We start from the raw sequence: 18,529 nt of genomic DNA, 5'->3' as shown, positions 1-18,529 counted from the left end.
TTATTCCCCCAAAAGCTTTCTATTACCTATTCTTTAATGGTAAAAACTGATTACACTAATCCTCTGGGTAGTTTTTCTTCTGTTCCTTTGTATTTGTGAGAAATTAAGACTAAGTTTTTGTCAATTCTGTCTCCCTTTTTGAACTATATTTCACATTACTAGATAAGCATCATTTTTCCCCCAGCTGTTTCTAGGACTCCTTATTTTTCAGCACAGTCTGCCATTTTGTCTTCCTGATTTCCCATTCATGGAACATTCAGGGTTCATTGTTCTGATTCAGTATAGATATTATGAAAAGTGTTTAAATTGGCAAGAAAAAAGTTTAGGTAGTTTCAAAAATGATGATATGTAAAAGCCTGGGGTGATCATTAAGATAAAATAAAAATGCAGTTTTATGCATTTTCTTTCTTAATTTCTGGATCTCAACTCTCCACTCTCCAATTCCCTGTTCTTTTGTTTATAGTTAAAGAGACAAGGGATTCATCTAAAATCTGAAAATTCCAACAGAATTCTGAGACTCATAGGCTAACACATAGATTCACACTACATTTGTCTACATTGTGACCAATGAAATAGACAGGCAAAAATAAATGTAAAGTCTACTTCATATTGCTTAACAGGTGTCTATAAAATAAACCAATTAATTTAAATTGCTGATAATGGTTATGGAGCATTAATTGTTCTAAGTAATAAAGTCAAAAAAGTTTAAGAGTTAATACTACTCCTATGCAATTGAGATTTACTGGAAATTTTTTGATTTCCCTCTCGAAGGCTAAGTAAAATAATTGAACATAATAGAACCAAGCTTTAACAAAATTGTGAAGTAGTTAAAACAATCTTTTAGCACTGGCCTCCATTTTCTGTGCTTTTCTCACTAATTGAACCATTTCTAATAAAAGTTACCAGTGCCTTCCTATCTTATGTGTTATTGTTTGTCCATCCTTAATTTTTTAAGATAACCAACATTTGTACATGAACTGAATTTAAGTGAAGCACAGTTATCCAAAGTCATCAAACTCAATCTTCCAGATTCATCAAAGTATAGAAGCCAGACAAAAGTAAAGATGCCCCAGGATGCAATGGGTAACCTTGGAATGTTCAATATTTGACCAAGCTCTAAGCACTCCACAATGCCTATTTTGGGAATTAAGACTTTTCCTCCATATTTTTTCTATCATATTTTCCCCCCAAAACCTGGGGCAATTAACTCTTTTGTCTAATGTAATTTTCATTTATGATTTCTTAAAATATAACTCTGATTAATCAGACTTTGATAAAGCCTATTGATTCAAATGGACCTACTTTACTATGCCTTTAAACTCAAATCATTCTGGCTTGGACTGCCTCACTTGCTCATTATTTAGGCTTTGATGGCTTAAGATGATCGTAAATGGCAATAGTTTCTGTTCTGGCCAGAAACCCTGAAGAACTTCCCCTCCCAGACTGATTCTTTTGCAAAGGCAAACTAGACCATCTTTTCCCTCAGTTCTTACCTAACTTTTAAATGTTAAATGGGCATTGCTTCAGAGAAACTGAGACCTGGCAAAGACTTTAGCTTAAAAAGACTAGTTTCTCCTGCTGCATTTGGGAAAAATTGCCAGTCATCTTGACCTATATCTTTTGAGTGAACTCCAATGACTCTGGGGGAGTGAGGCTGATGAATTTGCACACCTCTCTCACTTAAATCCCATTAACTTGCAAGTCAAGACATCACCCTCTTGTCATTCCTCCTCTTGGAGGATGAAGGATGAAAAAGCACTCCACAGCACCGACTTTGGCCATCCTCATTACCATTGGAATAAATTGTTCTCATTCTCTCATTCTATCAGGGGAAGTCTTTACATTTGGGATAGACATCTCCTTAATATATCAACAGATTTGAGGCTTACTTGGTTACCTTTAACCTAATTTAGCCCATCTGTAGAGACAGTTTTACTGAGGTGTAGCCATTTAGCATGTTAAACATTCTTAGAGCCAAGGGTGAGAGTTGGGTGACAGGTGAACAACAAAGGTGGATGAGCCTTTTCAGTCCTAAAAGCCCTTGGCAAGCCCTCACATAAGAAGTGCTAGTCCTCTCTGAATGTAGCATATAGGTACAAATCTTATTTATTTCCATAATTTAAAAAAACGTGCCTTCAGTAATACTTGTGGCTGTTCAGTCATTTAGTCTGATTCTTCAAGACCCCACATGGGGTTTTCTTGGCAAAGACACTGGAGAGGTTTTCCCTCCATTTCCTTATCCAGCAGAGTAAGGCAAATAACTTTTCTAGGGTTTCAAATTTGCTGAGGTCTGAGGGTGGATTTGAACACAGGTCTTTCTGACTCCAGGCCAAGTGCTCTATCCACTTAGCCGCCTGGCTACAACTCTTCATTAAGGTAGGTAAAAACTAAGTTCATATATACAACAATCTTATCATAGCTATCTGATATTTAATAGAAATAATAGGAAGAGATACTGAGATTTTTAGAATTTCTTTTTCAGTCATTTTAAGTCATGCACAGCTCTTCATGTCTGCATCTGGGATTTTCTTCGCAAAGAAACTGGAGTGGTTTGCCATTTCCTTCTCCAGCCCATTTTACAGCTGAGAAAACTGAGGCTAATAGAAGTTCAGTGACTTGCCCAGGGTAATGTAGTAAGTGTCTGAGGTAAGATTTGAGCTCAAGAGGAGTCTTCCTGCCACCAATGCTGGCACTCAAAGCACTGCATCAGTTTGACAGATATGAATGTTAATGAGCAGTATTGGTAAAAATCTTGTTCACTTGCCTTTCTTTAAATTTAACCTCAGCAGGCCACGATAGAGTACAACATATGGAATCTAAAACAAATTAGAACATGGCAGGAAATTCCCAAACAGGGAGTAACTAGAAAGTGATCAATGAAACCATTAGAAAAATAAATTGGATGAAAAATCCATTTTGTCAAAACATGTATTTGAATGAGCATCCCATTGAGTTTTTATGCCACATACTTATTACCTACAAAATGTTTATTTAGATATACCTTGGATAGGCAATGAAGGTACAGGTAGATATTAAGCTGACCTTGTTGAAAAAGGTGGATGAAGCTTGATGGATTTCACAGCTTACATATGTCAGAGATATATTCAAGACTTCTTGACACTAAAACTGGCCATTTATCAGTCTGCCATGATAATTCTTAGCTTTCTATGCAACATACATTAAGTATATGCTTGCCATGTATGTTATATATATATATGCATGTGTACATGTATGCAAAAAAAGACTTTGAATAAATCTTTGCTTGTGTACAAAGACTCTGGTAGTTGTAGTTCTCCCTTGCATGGCAAGAAGATCAGAGTAGAGAGAGAATTTTTCACCTGTGCCAGGACTTTTGAGAGATTCTAGAGAGAGAATGAAGAGAGAAAAGAGAGGTGGTAGGCATAGTATAAAAGATCCACAACACAATCATGGCAGCTAGTGACCATTAAATGTTTTGTTCCCTTTTCAAAGGACATGATATATGACCTAAATAAATGATTAGAGAAGTAAATAAATATGTCTTTTTCCCCCTCTGGCAGTTGTAACAAGAAGATGGGCTGTGGGTGAGGGGGTGGAGAAGGAGGAAAGAGGAACAGCTAGTCTTCCCAAACCCTTGTCTTCGTATATTTTTTATTCTGTTAAAGGACATAATTGATGTATGTAATCTCATTTCTCATAAATATCTGAGCTTTATCCTGTTTTTAAGTTTCCTCATATCTTTTGTTTTTAGCATCAGAAGGCAAGACAACTCTGGGAGCCACAAATGAGAAAGTGACCTTTCTAAGGTAGGCTTGAGATATCAGCCCTAGCTGACTGTTAATGAGACTTGCTCTCACTAACTGAGAACATGAAAATGTAACATTTCATAGTTACAAGTCGAGATACCTTTGATGACAATCATTTGTCCTAATCCAGACTCATGGTAACTTTGCCATTCTTTACATTCTATTACTCTAAATCAACCAATTGTGCCTCAGCAATTATATCTGCAAGTTCATTCAGTATCATAGGATATGGTTCATTTACATCTGATGACACGAACTCATGAAAAACAATAAAATTCTTCTATCATGTCATCCAATGTATTTAGTTTCAATTCCCTATTACACACACAATCACACACACACACAGAGAATTGAACAACAACAAAAGGTCATATTCTATACTTTCTAGGTCATAATTTTTTCTCATGAAAAGACAAATGAAAAAATAGTGACTAAAGAGTACATCATAATCACTTTTCATCTTTCCATTCAAACAATTTTAATCTTCCACTTTTCACTGACATGTCAGCAGTCATTTTTTTTCAGATACAACACTAATAGCATTTGAATACTTCCTTTTTCTCAGAATCCCTTTTATTTTTATGTTGATTCATGTTCCACAAAGTCAAATCCCATTCTCAAACACCAATAATTTGCTTTCATTTCACTTCCCTAATCTTACATTTTTTTTAGATTCTCCAACTTTCATATAAAAGTACAAATGAGCAACAACACCAAGAATTTCAGGATTTTTGTTTGTTTGTTTGTTTGTTTGCTACATTATCCCTTCAGTGGAAAATCAGCATTCTACTCTCATTTAATTGTCATGTTCTTCTAAAGATTTTATCATCATTACAAATATTTGTGTTTTAACTATGTATGGCTAACAGAGAATCTACAGGGAAATGTCTTCCCATGGGAAAGAATACTGTCCCTAGACAGGACAATTAAAAGAACCTTGTAAATTTGCAGCACTTATTTCTAAAATGGTCCGGTTAGAATTTGATCAGTCAGTCAATAAGCATTTATTAAATGATAATTATTGACAGACACTGCATTGTGTGGTTTGTCTTTCATTCTCAAAGTGGACCAGGACATCAGGAAGATGATGCCATGACTTACAAGTGAATTAGATTGCAGTGAGTGAAAGGTATACAAAGTCACCAGTCTCACTCTCCTCTAGAGTCATCTGGGTTCAGTGGCTCAATACTGATCAGGATAACTGAAGACAGTCCAGGATGCAAGAGGAGACCTTGGCCTTTTTAATCTAAGGTCTATCAGAGGTCTCACAATGACTGAGTAAATGCCCATTCAAAGATAAGGGCTATTTAAGAAGTCAGCCAAGGTATGTCTCTTTTAATAATTAAAAAAATCCAAGAACATAAAAAAGGAAAAATAAAAAAAAAAAACCTGTCCTTAAAGTCTTCAGAATCTAAATGGGGAATAAAATATATAATAAATGAACAACCCATACTATACTATATTATGGTATAATTTATGTATTTATACACACATGTGTATATGTATATTTGTGTATAATATGTATGTATATTTGTGATATATACACATATTGCGTGTATAACAAATACATGTGTATGTGCATGTGTGTGTGCATATTTGTGTTTTCAGGGATAATCTCAGAGGGAAAGTATTACTATTATGGATAACTAGGGAAATGCTTCATATACAAGATCGGCTTTTAGTGGAGATTTGAAAAAAATTTTTGAAGTTAGAAGGTGGGGAAGAAGAATGAGAGGATTTCATGCATGGAGGAGTGCCAGTAATAATACTCAGAGTCAGAAGATGGAGTGTCATGTGCCAAACACAGACATGGAAGTTTATGGGAAATTGACGATCGATATATGTGACCTGTTTTAGAGTTTTTTTGGAAAAGATACTGGAATCATTTATCATTTCCTTCTCCAGCTCATTTTACAGATGATGAAACTGAGGCAAATAGGGCTAAGTGACACAGCTAGTGAATGTCTGAGGTGAGATTTTAAGTCAGGAAGATGACTATCCAATGCACCAGGCAACTGCCCACAGGGAGATAGCACATTATATAGGACTTTAACAGTTAAAGAGAAGATTATATATTTTATCTTCAAAGTAACAGGAACCACTAGATTTTATTGAATAAAGGGGTGACAATATTAGATCTGTGATTAAGGACAATCAGTTTGTCAGCTGAGTGAAGGATGGACGGGAGTAGGAACAGGTTTAAGACAGAAAGACAAAACAGTATGCCATTGCAATCATTCAGGCATAAAATTATGAGAAATAATCCCACAGTACAGTGTCATGAAAATCAGAGAGAAGTATTCTAAGAACTATCCTACACATGTAGCAAGGTGGTGTCGTGTGTCCTGAGGGGAGACAGAACAGATATTTATATTTTATCATTTCAAATAATCTTTTCCCTGGAAATCATTAATAATTATCAATTTTAGCTCCTTTTTTGCAAAGACATGAATATATCATAGTAAAAAGAAAACAAAATATACCTTCTGAATATTTACTAATTGCAGTGCTATTTTCTCCTGAGTGGTGCACTGATTTTTATAATGAGATTTATTCCTTTCATCCTTTAATAATTGGTGATATGGTAAGGTTAAAATAGATTCTTAGAATGAATAATAAAGCTTCTAAAATCTTTAAGCAGTTTACAGAACTCTGTGATGTGGAGAACACACAGGCACCATAATTAATTTATGAAAATTAAATATTATTTTTGTTCAATTGCAAGGAATACTCCCACAGATACACAAATGTTGAAAAGGGTCTCTACATAGACTAATAGATAATATTTAACAATTGCTATTATTTATGTTATGTCCATATTTAGATAAAAAAAATCATTCTTTATACTGTAGATAACCACACCCATCATTGATCCTTATTAATGACTTTGGAGAATGAGGGCACTGCTTTACCATTGATCATTTTTATTTTCATGAAAGAAGCAAAGTATAATGCAAAGAACACTGGATTGGAATCAGAGGACATGGGAACAATATATATTTCAACTTGGAAAATGGCACTTGTCCTTTTTAATGTTCAATTTGTCCATACATAAAATGTGGATATTGATCTAAATCATCTCTAGTTGCCTTTCAACTCTCAAAATGGTATAGTTTTAAGATACTGTAGACTCTAATATTACAACCTAACGGACTCTTGGTCCAAATTTCTATTTGCCACATCCATTACTACTAATAAGCAACATTACTTCAATTTTCATAAGGATAGGGATGAAGACAGTGGGGTTTTTGGTTGGTTTATTTGTTTGCTTTCCCATATTCACCTCATTCTAAGTTGTGTAGTTCGAGCCATATGATAATTAAAATGGTAATGATGATGTTGATTATGATTACATTTGCCCTGAGTACTCATTTTTTTCTGCCAATGGCTAGTTTTGACTTCTGTGAGCCCATCCCCAGACTTGTGATCCTATTGATTAATGGATTTATATTATTAGAATTGAGGTTGTGGATCAAGGCAATAGTATTTGTCTTTTATTCTTGCTATAGATATTTTTATTGATCTTATTCTTCTCATATTTTGATGGAATTATGATAGAAATTATCTTAGATAAGATGTTATCCTAATAAGATTGAACAATTATAAGGCATTTTAAGTTTTGCAAAGCACTTTCTATATGTTAACTCATTTTATCTTCACATCCACCCTGTGAAATACATGCTTTTATTTGTAGATGAGGAAAGTTAAGTTGGCAAAGGTTAAGTGACTTGTCCATGGTCTTAGCATTATTAATTTCTAAATTGTGATTTTAAATCAGGTCTTCCTGATTCCAAGTCTATCCCTCTCCACTACACTATCGAGTTTTTATGTCTAATGTTCTACAAAGTATTGCACAGGTAGATAAAAAAAAGTATTGTTTTATTTTTATAATTAAAGTCATGTTAATAAGCATTTATTAAGCACTTACTGTATTCCAGGTATTGCCCATAATACCAGGAATAGAAATGCAATAGGAAACAAAGACAGTTATAGTGGGCAAGGATCTTACATTCTAATGAAAAAAAAACAAAATATAAAAGGAGGGATAAAGATGCTGTAATGAAAGTTCAAGAGGAGAGTCAGAGGACAGTTTGGAGAGGAAACAAGACATGATTGCCCTGAATGGTCGCCTTTAAATGGACATTCTGGGAGGAAGCAACCAAATACAGAGAGTTGCTGATGGTTCTTCAGTGTGGGAAGAATATTTTTTATTTGAGCTCATGAGTTAAGAGAGGTTCCTTGAGAATCGTAGAGAAAGTCTTGGAGGAAAATGAATAGTACAGCCTATGCAGGTTAAAAGACACTAGGATAAAATATACACCTCTGCACAGTTTCCCAAAATATCTTTGGGATAACTCCAATAGCAGTAGAGATGATATGCTTCTGATACTGTTGATACATTATTTGGAGTTTTATTGCTAGATCTTTAATATTTTTTAATTATTTTGTTCCACGTTGCCTGAAAATTGTATATAATGATTTCATTTTTATCAGTATTGTATTGAGACCATTGTGAAAAGCAGTTTCTCTAAAATGATGTTCAAATTTTCATATAGTTTATATAAATTTTCTAGAATATTCATATGTATGTGTTTTGTTTTTCAATAGTATCGGAATTTGCCATCTGTAAGTATGTAAAATGAGTGAACTCCTGATGGAAACATCTATTCATCAGATCATCGTCTGATAATTACTTGGTTGCTGCTATATTTTATAACCTACAGTGATACATTGTATATTTTCTACTATGTCCTTTATAATCTAAACTAATTAAAAAAAAACAATCAAGACTGCTTACAGATTGCCCTTCCTTAATTTTTGGTGCTAATGACTTAATTCTGAATATCCATGAAAACTCCATCCATTGCTACACATAAATTTGGATGATTCAGTCTTTTAAAAATATATTTTATTTGGGTTTTTTACACTTTCTGGTTGAACTCATGGTTTTATTGCTCAAGAATTGTTTTTTTTTAATTCTTAGACACTTCATTAGCTCCATTTAGAAGTATATTAATGTTGCTTATAATGGAAAAATGTAATGGTATATACCATAAGAATTATTAGACATTAATATTTTCTATTAGACTAACAATGAACCATCATCAATTTAAGAATTTGGTATAGGAAGGCAGTGTGCCAAATGTTTGAAATACAAATAAAGGTAAAAACAGTTCCAGGGCTAAAGGAGCTTATATTTGCATGGGGAAGAAAACATGTGAACAACTATGAACAAAGAAGATTACACATAGTAAAGTGAAAGTAATCCTAAAGAGAATGCACTAACTAATGTTAGTGGGGACCCAGAAAGGTTTCTTGTAAGAGGTGGAATTTTAGCTGAAATTTGAAGAAAGCAAAATAAGTCAAGAACCAGATATGAGGAGGGAGAGAATTTCATGAATGGAGGAGAGCTAAGGAAAAATCACAATCAAGTAATGAGTGGCATGGGTGTCCTCCTTAAAATCAAAGTTGTGAAAGAAAAAAGTCAACACAGAGAGATGCCAATGATAAATCCAGTGTATGAAGTCCAGGACTGGAGTGAGCTCCTGCAGGAGACAGGTTCATGGAGCACTTGAAAAAAATGCTCTAAATTACTACTAATTAAAGAAATGCAAATTAAAACAACTATGAGCTACCACCTCATAACTATCAGATTTACTAATATGAAAAAAAGACAAATGACAAATGTTGCAGGGGTCTTGGGAAAACTGGGACAAAATTGCACTGTTTGGGGAGGTTGAGAGAACCAATTCTACTTGATGTTGAATTGGAGAGCAATTTGGAACTAGGACCAAGGGGCTGTGCATACCCTTTGATTTAGCAACACCATTGCTGGGTCCATATCCCAAAGAGATAAAAGGAAGGGAGTGGAAGAGAATCTATTTGTACAAAAATATTTATAGCAGCTCTTATGTAATTATGTAATATTGTTATATTATAAAGAATCATTAACTGTATTAAGCCAAAATGTTTGATTCTTGAGGGTCAGTTCCTATGCAGATGTCCTTGATGATTGCAGCTTTGGCTTTCAGCCTTGAAGCCTGCTCTCAGGAACATCCTTTGTTATGTGAATGCATATGACAGGAGTTAATTGACCTTTCTTAAGATTTTTGGCACATAGACAACATGGCCTTATCCAATTCTGAGCTACTTCTAGCATGTGACAGATTGAGATAATTATAAGAATACTTCAGGATATGACAGACTAAGCTATTGATAAGAATACTTGAATCATTGTCTGCTTGATCTTTAAAAACCTTTTTCAAATTATCATTAAATGGAGTTCATGGTTCTTTCTTGAACTAACCACATGGTCTGGTCATTTCTTATTCACATCTCTGATCATGCTTAGTGCTGGACACTGAGCAACCCATGACAAATGGCACCCACACAGGGCACATAGGAACCTGAGGAAGGTCCAGAGTGGAAATGGCCTTTACATGAAGAAAAGAGTTCCAAAAATCACAAGTCACAGGGTAAGGGAACTTTTTTCCATTAATTCTTAATCATTCTTTTCCACGAGGCTGATACAGAGATTTTAAAACTTTCTATCACCATGGGTCAAATACATGTGTTTCAAAGATCATGAATAATATTTTCAAGTATTAAAGAAAGTAGTGAAAAAAAAGTGTTTGTTATTATGAAGGAAGAATCAGAGGAATTTTATTTAGCATGTTTGGAACATTGTTTCCCTGGGTTTCCAAAGAGTGCTACAATAGAATGGGAAACAGAGGGAAAAAAGGTGACTGAGAAAATACTTGAGGAAGGAACCCAGCATTTCCTCATTTCTGCCTTATTTTTTATGGAATATATTAAAGGTATGTTTTACATTAAAAATGATAGTGCCAAAGGTGGCACAGACAATTAGGTGAAATTCAGCTGTCATTACACAGTATTTATAGCAAGTCAAAAAACCATACAAAAATTAGCAGGATAACAATTAGAAAAAAATATATTACTTGCATGAAATACGTAAACAAAAGTTTTAAGGTTTAAGGGTCTCCTTTCCTCCAATCCAACTCTGGCCAAGTTTGTTTGCAGGAAAGGCTGTTAAAAATAATATTAATAAAAATAATAAAAAGCAAAAAGGGAATTTTTCCCTCAGATTAAAGAGGCAGATGAACAAATATTTAACCATTCTCCTTCCTTATCTAAAACAGAAAGGTACTGTGTATCAGGATGCACCAAAGGTTAATTTCATTTGGCACTAAGGAAAATTTAGAACATATAAATATCTGAAAAAGAAATACTTCAGGGGTAAAATCTTTTAACTCTAGTACAGGACAGAGATTGGTGACACTGGACTTTGTCCAGCTTCTCCTTACTTTACCTTGACATTAAAAGCCTTTTGCTTTCTAAGAAAATTTTATTTTAGGAATCACTGAAGTTCACAGTACAGGTTAAATTTGCTGGAACACATTTTTAAAAGTACTCATTAAAGAGAGAGGGATGAAGGATAATTATTGTGTTTAAATCACCCTCTCCAATTTGGTAAAAGGAAAAGATGCATAATAAGTTACATCAAGGCCTCCACTAACAACAGCCCTGGGGACATACATGTCACCCCACATTTATTAAGCAATCTGAATTCTCCTTTCAGACATTGCAACTATCAATATTTTCTGCATGTGAGGATTTGAAAATTAAATTAATATCATAAGGTCGTTGTGTTATTGTGGTCTTTCTGAGTTTTGGTACAATTTCCATTATGTAGTAAAGATTGGATAATTGTTGTTAGCCAGAAATACTGTTAGATAAAACATCTTTTTTTCTGATTTTTGTTAAAACTAAAAAGAGAGGAAAAAAATTGTGTAGAAACAGTTATATTACTTTATCAGTTCTGCTAAATCCTGTCTTATAATGTTTATAACTGCCATAAGGAAAACCAGGTATTTACAACTATACCTGTAGTCACAAAAGAAGTGAGGGCCTGGCTGATAAAAGTTCTGAGACCCTGCTACTGAAAAAGAACCTAAAAGTTGTCTGTACTGGATAAGTCTATCCATCCTTTTTATCAATGATTTTATATGATCTAGGAATACAACTGACTTCATCTGAAGTTTAATGTTTTGCTACAGCTAAAATAATTTATCACTTATGGAACTTGTAAACTTGATTATTTTCATGTCTCAATGCTAAAACCAAGAATTGTTAATTCATTACTGTATGTGGAAAAGAGGAAACAGGCTAAAAACTTTATTGAATTACTCCTGTATGTATGAGATTTAACAAAGCAGGAGCATCACTTTCAGCCCCCGGTCTATATAAATTATTCTTATTCTTTAATAATGTCAAGACCCCTGGAAACTATCTCTATAGGAAAAATCATCAGGCTAGGAAATGAACTTGTTTTAGTTATGCAATTATTAAATAATGAACCTAATTTGGTAAAAAGTTGTAAAAGATTAATAATTTTTAACTATGGGTTATTACACCAGTATAACTTTAAATTTGAGAAAGAAAAATGTTAAATCATATCCCTTATGTATCAATAGACCTACCTAGTGGATATTTATTGTTTATTACAGCTAGATGAGAATAAAATTAACTGTAATTAGCTCTAAGCTGTGATTGGTAAAAATTGTTGTTCAAGATTTTAAAAAGTATTTAAAATCATATTCACATATTCCTACTTTTTCTTCTTAGACCTGATTCCTATGATCGGACTAAGTAATTGGTAAAGGATATGAATCCTTTTTATGTTAGCTTATTGGAAAATTTAATATTTTTTACCTAAAATTTGAAAATGTGCAGAAAATTATTCAAACTACTTAAAAATCACCTTAAGATATTCCCATTAACAAAAGAAATTTTGGAATTAATAGCTTTTAAAAATATGGTGATCATCTTTTAATTGTTTGAGATTCAATTAATATATATTTTTCCTTCTCTCCTGTGGCTAAAGGTGGTATCACTTTGTGATACCTAAACTACTTTTGTTAAGTAAAAAGTCAGGAAAATAGAGAATGCTCACTGACCTCTGATAATAATTTACTATCTTATTTTGGCTAAAATTTTAATTCATCAAAGAGGCTGCTCTGCTTCATTTTACCAAAAAAATAAATAAATAAAGCTCTCTTTCGATGTCAGCCACTCCAGAACCCAGATAAAGCTGGGAGTAGGATTTAAAACAGGCATCCAAAGATCATAATTTCCAAACAGACTCAGCTTTTTCTCTGAGAATACCTCTACTTGTTTTAACAAACCCCACAGGACATAAAATGAGAGAGAAAATTATTGAGCCTCAAAAAATAATATTTCAAAGAAATGACTTCCAAAAATTATTAGAACATATAAATTGGATAAATTTATATATAAAATTAGGAGATCATAATATATCAGCTAACTACTATAAGGGGAGACCCAAACCCCAGTTCTCCTAAACCTTAACAAAAGACAACCTGAAGTTCCCAGCTCAGACTCTCCCTTATCCATAATCAGCAACCTTATGTTAAAGCCCCAATTGAAATGCTAATCTAAGAAGACCCTTCCTGGTAAAGAACATCCTTCTCTTCTCTTTAAAAAAAAAGGTGGATAAGGCTTTTACTAAGGCCTCAAATAAACAGATAGCTAAGAGAGCTATTTCCACTTCCTTTTCATCTACATGAAAGAACAAAATGTTTACTATTGTATGTCTTTTAAAAGAACAACTTCAATTCCTTAATGTTTTTACATATTGCTTTTATACTGTAAGGAACATTGAAACAGATTTCAACAATCAAAAGTTACATCAATTGTTTTTTTTTTGTTTGTTTGTTTTCAGTTGCAACAAATGGTAAGAGGTGGAGAAGATCCTTTTGGGATTTCTTGCATTTTTTCTCATGTATCTCTGCCTGAGCACAGAGAGGTGCTGTGGCTGATAAATAAACAATACAAAATTTACCCAACAATTCTTCCTTTATCTCTGCATTCATAACGCAAGGATGTTAATTAAGTAACTTCACATTTACTCAAGAACAAGCCAGGCAAATAGTTAAATCAAGTAAAAAATGCCTTCCTCATATACATTCCCCCTCTTCCACCTCTATTAACCTTACAAGTTTAAAACTTAATAGTGTTTGGAAAATTGGTGCCACCTCTTATCCCACCTTTAGAAACTTACAATATATTCATGTGACAAGTGAACACTTTTTTCTCTTACACTTTTGTTTTGGCAACTTTGAAGGTTGGATAATTTTTGCTGTTTAAAGGTAAATAAGAACTGAGAATATCAATTGCCAAATATTTACATTCATAAGAATTTGTACATACTGACATTTGGAATGAGATAAGTAATATCTAGCACAGTATAAATTTGTGATTTAAGCAATTTGAACAAGAAAAGCTAAATTTTCTTGAATCTAAAACTTTAATTTTTTGAGCCATATGTCAACATTCTAGTTCTTTTTAGGTTGAAGGTTAACAATTCATCATAACTATTTAAGGTGAATGAAAAATAGGAAAGAAAACTTTCAATGTTTTACTAGAAGCCTGTAATTTAATTTTTATTGTTTCCATTTCTCCATGAATTGACTTTTTAGATTGATATTTTCCCTAATATAAGATATTATGTAATTGTGTATTTAAGTAATGGAGAGTCCTCTCCCTGTAACATCCTTCAGAAATGAAAAGCAACAGTGAATGACTATATTTCCATCCAAAAAAATTTTTAAATCATTTTCTGTTTCTTTGTAACAGTGAAACTTCCCATTCATTTAACTTATTAAGGCTACATTATATGGACATAGTGAAGTTATTGTCCTTCAGTTTTATATGATTGCACCTGTAATTCAGTAAGGAGGAAAATTTTTTTCACTACATTTCCATTGTTTTTCACTCTAAGATACCCCTAAAAAAAACAAAAAATGATAATGGCCCTGACTACACTGACAAATTATTTCAATCTTTTTTTGTGAAACCTATTCACAAAAATAAAAAGCAGATTTGGATTTGGACCAATACACCTCAAGGGCAATTAGCTACTGTCTCATATATCCTAAATTTTTAAGCATCATTAAAAATGGGTATACACCAGCAGAACAAAATTTTGAAAAATTACATATTCCCAAATAAAGAAAGGGCAAGGACCTTCCCCTTAATTATGTAGAGGTGAGGTTTTGCTTATGTTTTTAGATGCTGTACAGGCATTTTCGAGGAATCACCTCCCAGATGCAGAAACAGAGAAGAAGATCAGAGGATCCCTCACAAGGACAACCCCAGAAGAAATGACTTGGTGTCCCACCTTTTCAAAAGATGATTCAGCTTTCTAATGAAACTCTACACAATGACAGACTTCAGAGGAGCCTACACTTCAAGAAATATCTGATTTTCTAACAAGTGATTTTTGAACTTTTCAAATCACAGAACTAATTGCCTTCCTCTTAATGTCAGCAAATGTGTCTTCTATTTCTCTGCTAAGTGGGATACAAAATGCTTAATATTTGAATGAAATGGAAGAGAATGTTGCCTTGGTTTTGAAAACTCAAGACCAGACTCCTTCTCCAATGGAATTATGGATATACCTTTGTATGCATGGATTGTTAATTGCATTGATTATACTTTTGCTCTATGTATATGTGGTAGAGATCTTGTTGAACAATCTTTATTTTGCTTTTTTCAAATAATTTCACTTATGCTTGATATGAAATATCAAGGGCATATACATTACATCAAATATCTGATGTCATTAAAAAAGGGGGAAAAGGTTTGTCAGATTTCTTGTCATTAAATTCATTATCCTAATATTGTTAATGGATCCAACTGCTGTGTTTGCAATCCAAACTGCACAATAGGTTAATGAATTATCAAAGAAATGTTTCTGTAGCCTTTAAAGCACAACATGATATTGATAACAATCTTTTGTATAAGATCAATTTATTACAAAAATTTGTATTATGGTTAGGTATGAATTAAAAGCATTAAAACCTCAACTGTTACTTAGATGTGATTATAAAAACACATATATTTGTGTTACCACTAGCTTACATAATTCCTCTCATACTATTACTACATGGGGCAGGATCAGATGCTGCTTATTGAGAGTGTGGCATAATTTCAATATCACCTTGGAAATAAAAAGCTTTCAATCAAATTATTAAGATATTGAACATAGTGAGATTCCTGGTACTGACCCAAAATGAGTTGCAAAAACAATTATTGATACATAGAAAAAAATCTCTCCATTTCAGAATATAGTAGCTCTTGCTATGCATCTACTCCATATATTAATCAATATATTAGTCTGTTGTATATTTTGACCTTGCATTATACAAATTATGAGGAATAATATTAAAACTTTAGGCATTGGTTTACATGCCTTTAGATTTTTCTCTAAAAAAAGGGGGGGGGGGTTTGTATTAAGCCAAAACATTTGATTCTTTGAGGTCAGCTCTGATATAGGTGTCCTTGATGATTGTGGCTTTGGCTTCTAGCCTTGAAGCCTGCTCCCAAGAGCATCCTTTTTATGTGAATGCATAAGATAGGAGTTAACTTACCTGTCCTAAGACTTTTTGGGGCATAGATAACATGGCCTTATGAAATTCTGAGCTACTTCCAGGATATGACAGATTAAGACAATTGTAAGAAAACTCCAAGATATGACAGACTCAGCTATTGATAAGAGTACTTGAATTTTTGTCTGCTTGATCTTTAAAAACCTTGTTGAAAGTACCATTAAGTGGGGTTTATGATTTTTCCTTGAACTGCCCATATAGTCCTGTCATTTCTTATTTACATTTCTGATCATGTTTAGTGCTGAACACTTAGCAGCCCATGAAATTAACAGGAGGATTAAAAAAAAAAAACTTGGAAAGACTGCCATGAACTTATGGAGAATGAAGTGAGCTCAGCATTGTACACAACAACAGCAATATTCAATGAGGAAGAATTGTGAATGAATTACCTATTCTCAGCAATACAATTATCCAAGACAATCTCAAAAGATTGATGATGAAAAAAAATGCTATACAATTCTGAAAAAGAGTTGATATAATCTGAATACAGACACAAGAGTAGTATTTTTCATTTACTTTCTTTTTAGTTGGATTTTTCTTCAACAGAATAACTAATATGGAAATATTTTACATGATTGCACATATCCTATTTCAGATTGCTTATCATCTCTATGAAGAAGAAGCAGAGCAAGGGAGAAATAGAATGTAAAATTCAAAACAAAAAAAAACAACAACCAACATACATTAAAAGTTGTTTTTATATGTAACTGGGGAATATAAAGTATAATTTATGAAACAAAAGGAGTGATTGGAGGGATGAAGATATTAAATAAAATTTTATAAATGTCACATTTAATCTGTCTACAAGATTTCCAGTTCAAGATACCAGTAGTTAACTGCTTTTGTGAGACTGGCAGTCAGGAGAGTGTTTGGAAAAATAGTTCTGATAATTCTCTTTACAGAAATGACATTTGAATGTGTGCCAAGTCATGAGTTTATCAAGAAAAATAGGAAATAGCACGGAGGACCTTAGACAGAGCCTTGGAGAACATCCATGAGAAGTAATATTAACCTGGTTGACAATTCAGCCAAGGAGACTGAGAAAGAACAGTCAGATAGGTAGGAGAAGAATCAGGGAGGTAGAATGAAAACCTTGGGTGACTAGAATATGAAAGAGTAATGGGTGATACAAACTGTTAAAGACTAGAGAAAAATCAAGAAGCAAAAATATTTTTAAAAGGACATTAGATTTGGACCCTAAAAGATCAATGGTAATTTTGAAAATCACAGTTTTAGTGGAATGGTGAGGTTGGAAACTCAATAGAGAGTTAATGAGAGAGTAAGAGGGAAGGAAGTGGATGAACTGATTTCAGAAAGCAATTTGTAATAATTTAACCATGAAAGGGAGAAGAGATAAAAAATGATTGCTGTTTGGGTTCGAAGGATTATCTAAGTGAAGGATTAAGTGAAAGACTTTTAAGAGTGGAGGAAAGGATAGAGCCAAGATGGTGGAATAAGAGCAGGGACTTGCTCAAGTTCTCTCCCAAACCCCTCCAAATACCTGTAAAATGGCTCTAAATGAATTCTAGAACTGCAGAACCCACAAAACTATGGATGAAACAAATCTCCAATCCAGGACCACCTGGAGGGTCTACAAGAAGGGTCTGGTCTATTGCACCAGACTGGGAGCAGAGCACAATCCAACATGGGATGGGTGGGCATAGATAGGGCCAGAACAGGCCACAAGGGACAGAATCCCTGGCAACTGTGGCAGTTTTCAGCTGCTTTGTTGCACAAAAAATCAAAGAAAGCATAGAAGGTCAGTGGGAAAACTCCATTGGACCTGAGTGAGTTAGGAGAGCAAATTGGCCCCAACCCTGGGACAGAGGAGGTGGAAGTAGTGGGGCAGCAGTGACTGTTTCCAAGGATCCTGGCCCTTAAATGGTTTGGGGATTGAGCAGCTAGATGATCAGAGGGTGATTGAAAAGCTCGCTTTGCTAGTGATGAGGCAGGATTCTCTTGCTTTGCCCTGATTAGATCTGTGCATATTCCTGGGTAGCAGCCCTGAAGTGAAGAATAGCCCTAGTATGGTGGACCTTGTGGTTGTGGTGGAGATGATCCCTCACACTTCCAATGTAGAAAAGAGTTCTTGTGGTCACTCACAGGTCAGAGAACAGATCAGGAAAGCAGTAAACATCTCTCCTTTGATCATTCTACCTTGGAAGAACTGAAACTTTATAGGCCCCTATAAGTATCTCTTAAAACAGCTGCACAAACCCCTGAAACTTGGGACAGTACATCTACCCCCAAAGT

This window comes from Petaurus breviceps, unplaced genomic scaffold (assembly GCF_028583685.1).
Source record: "Petaurus breviceps papuanus isolate PSGF00001 unplaced genomic scaffold, PetGlider_PUasm1.0 40, whole genome shotgun sequence".
In the NCBI taxonomy this organism is placed as follows: domain Eukaryota; kingdom Metazoa; phylum Chordata; class Mammalia; order Diprotodontia; family Petauridae; genus Petaurus; species Petaurus breviceps.
This window is presented reverse-complemented; position numbering follows the sequence as displayed.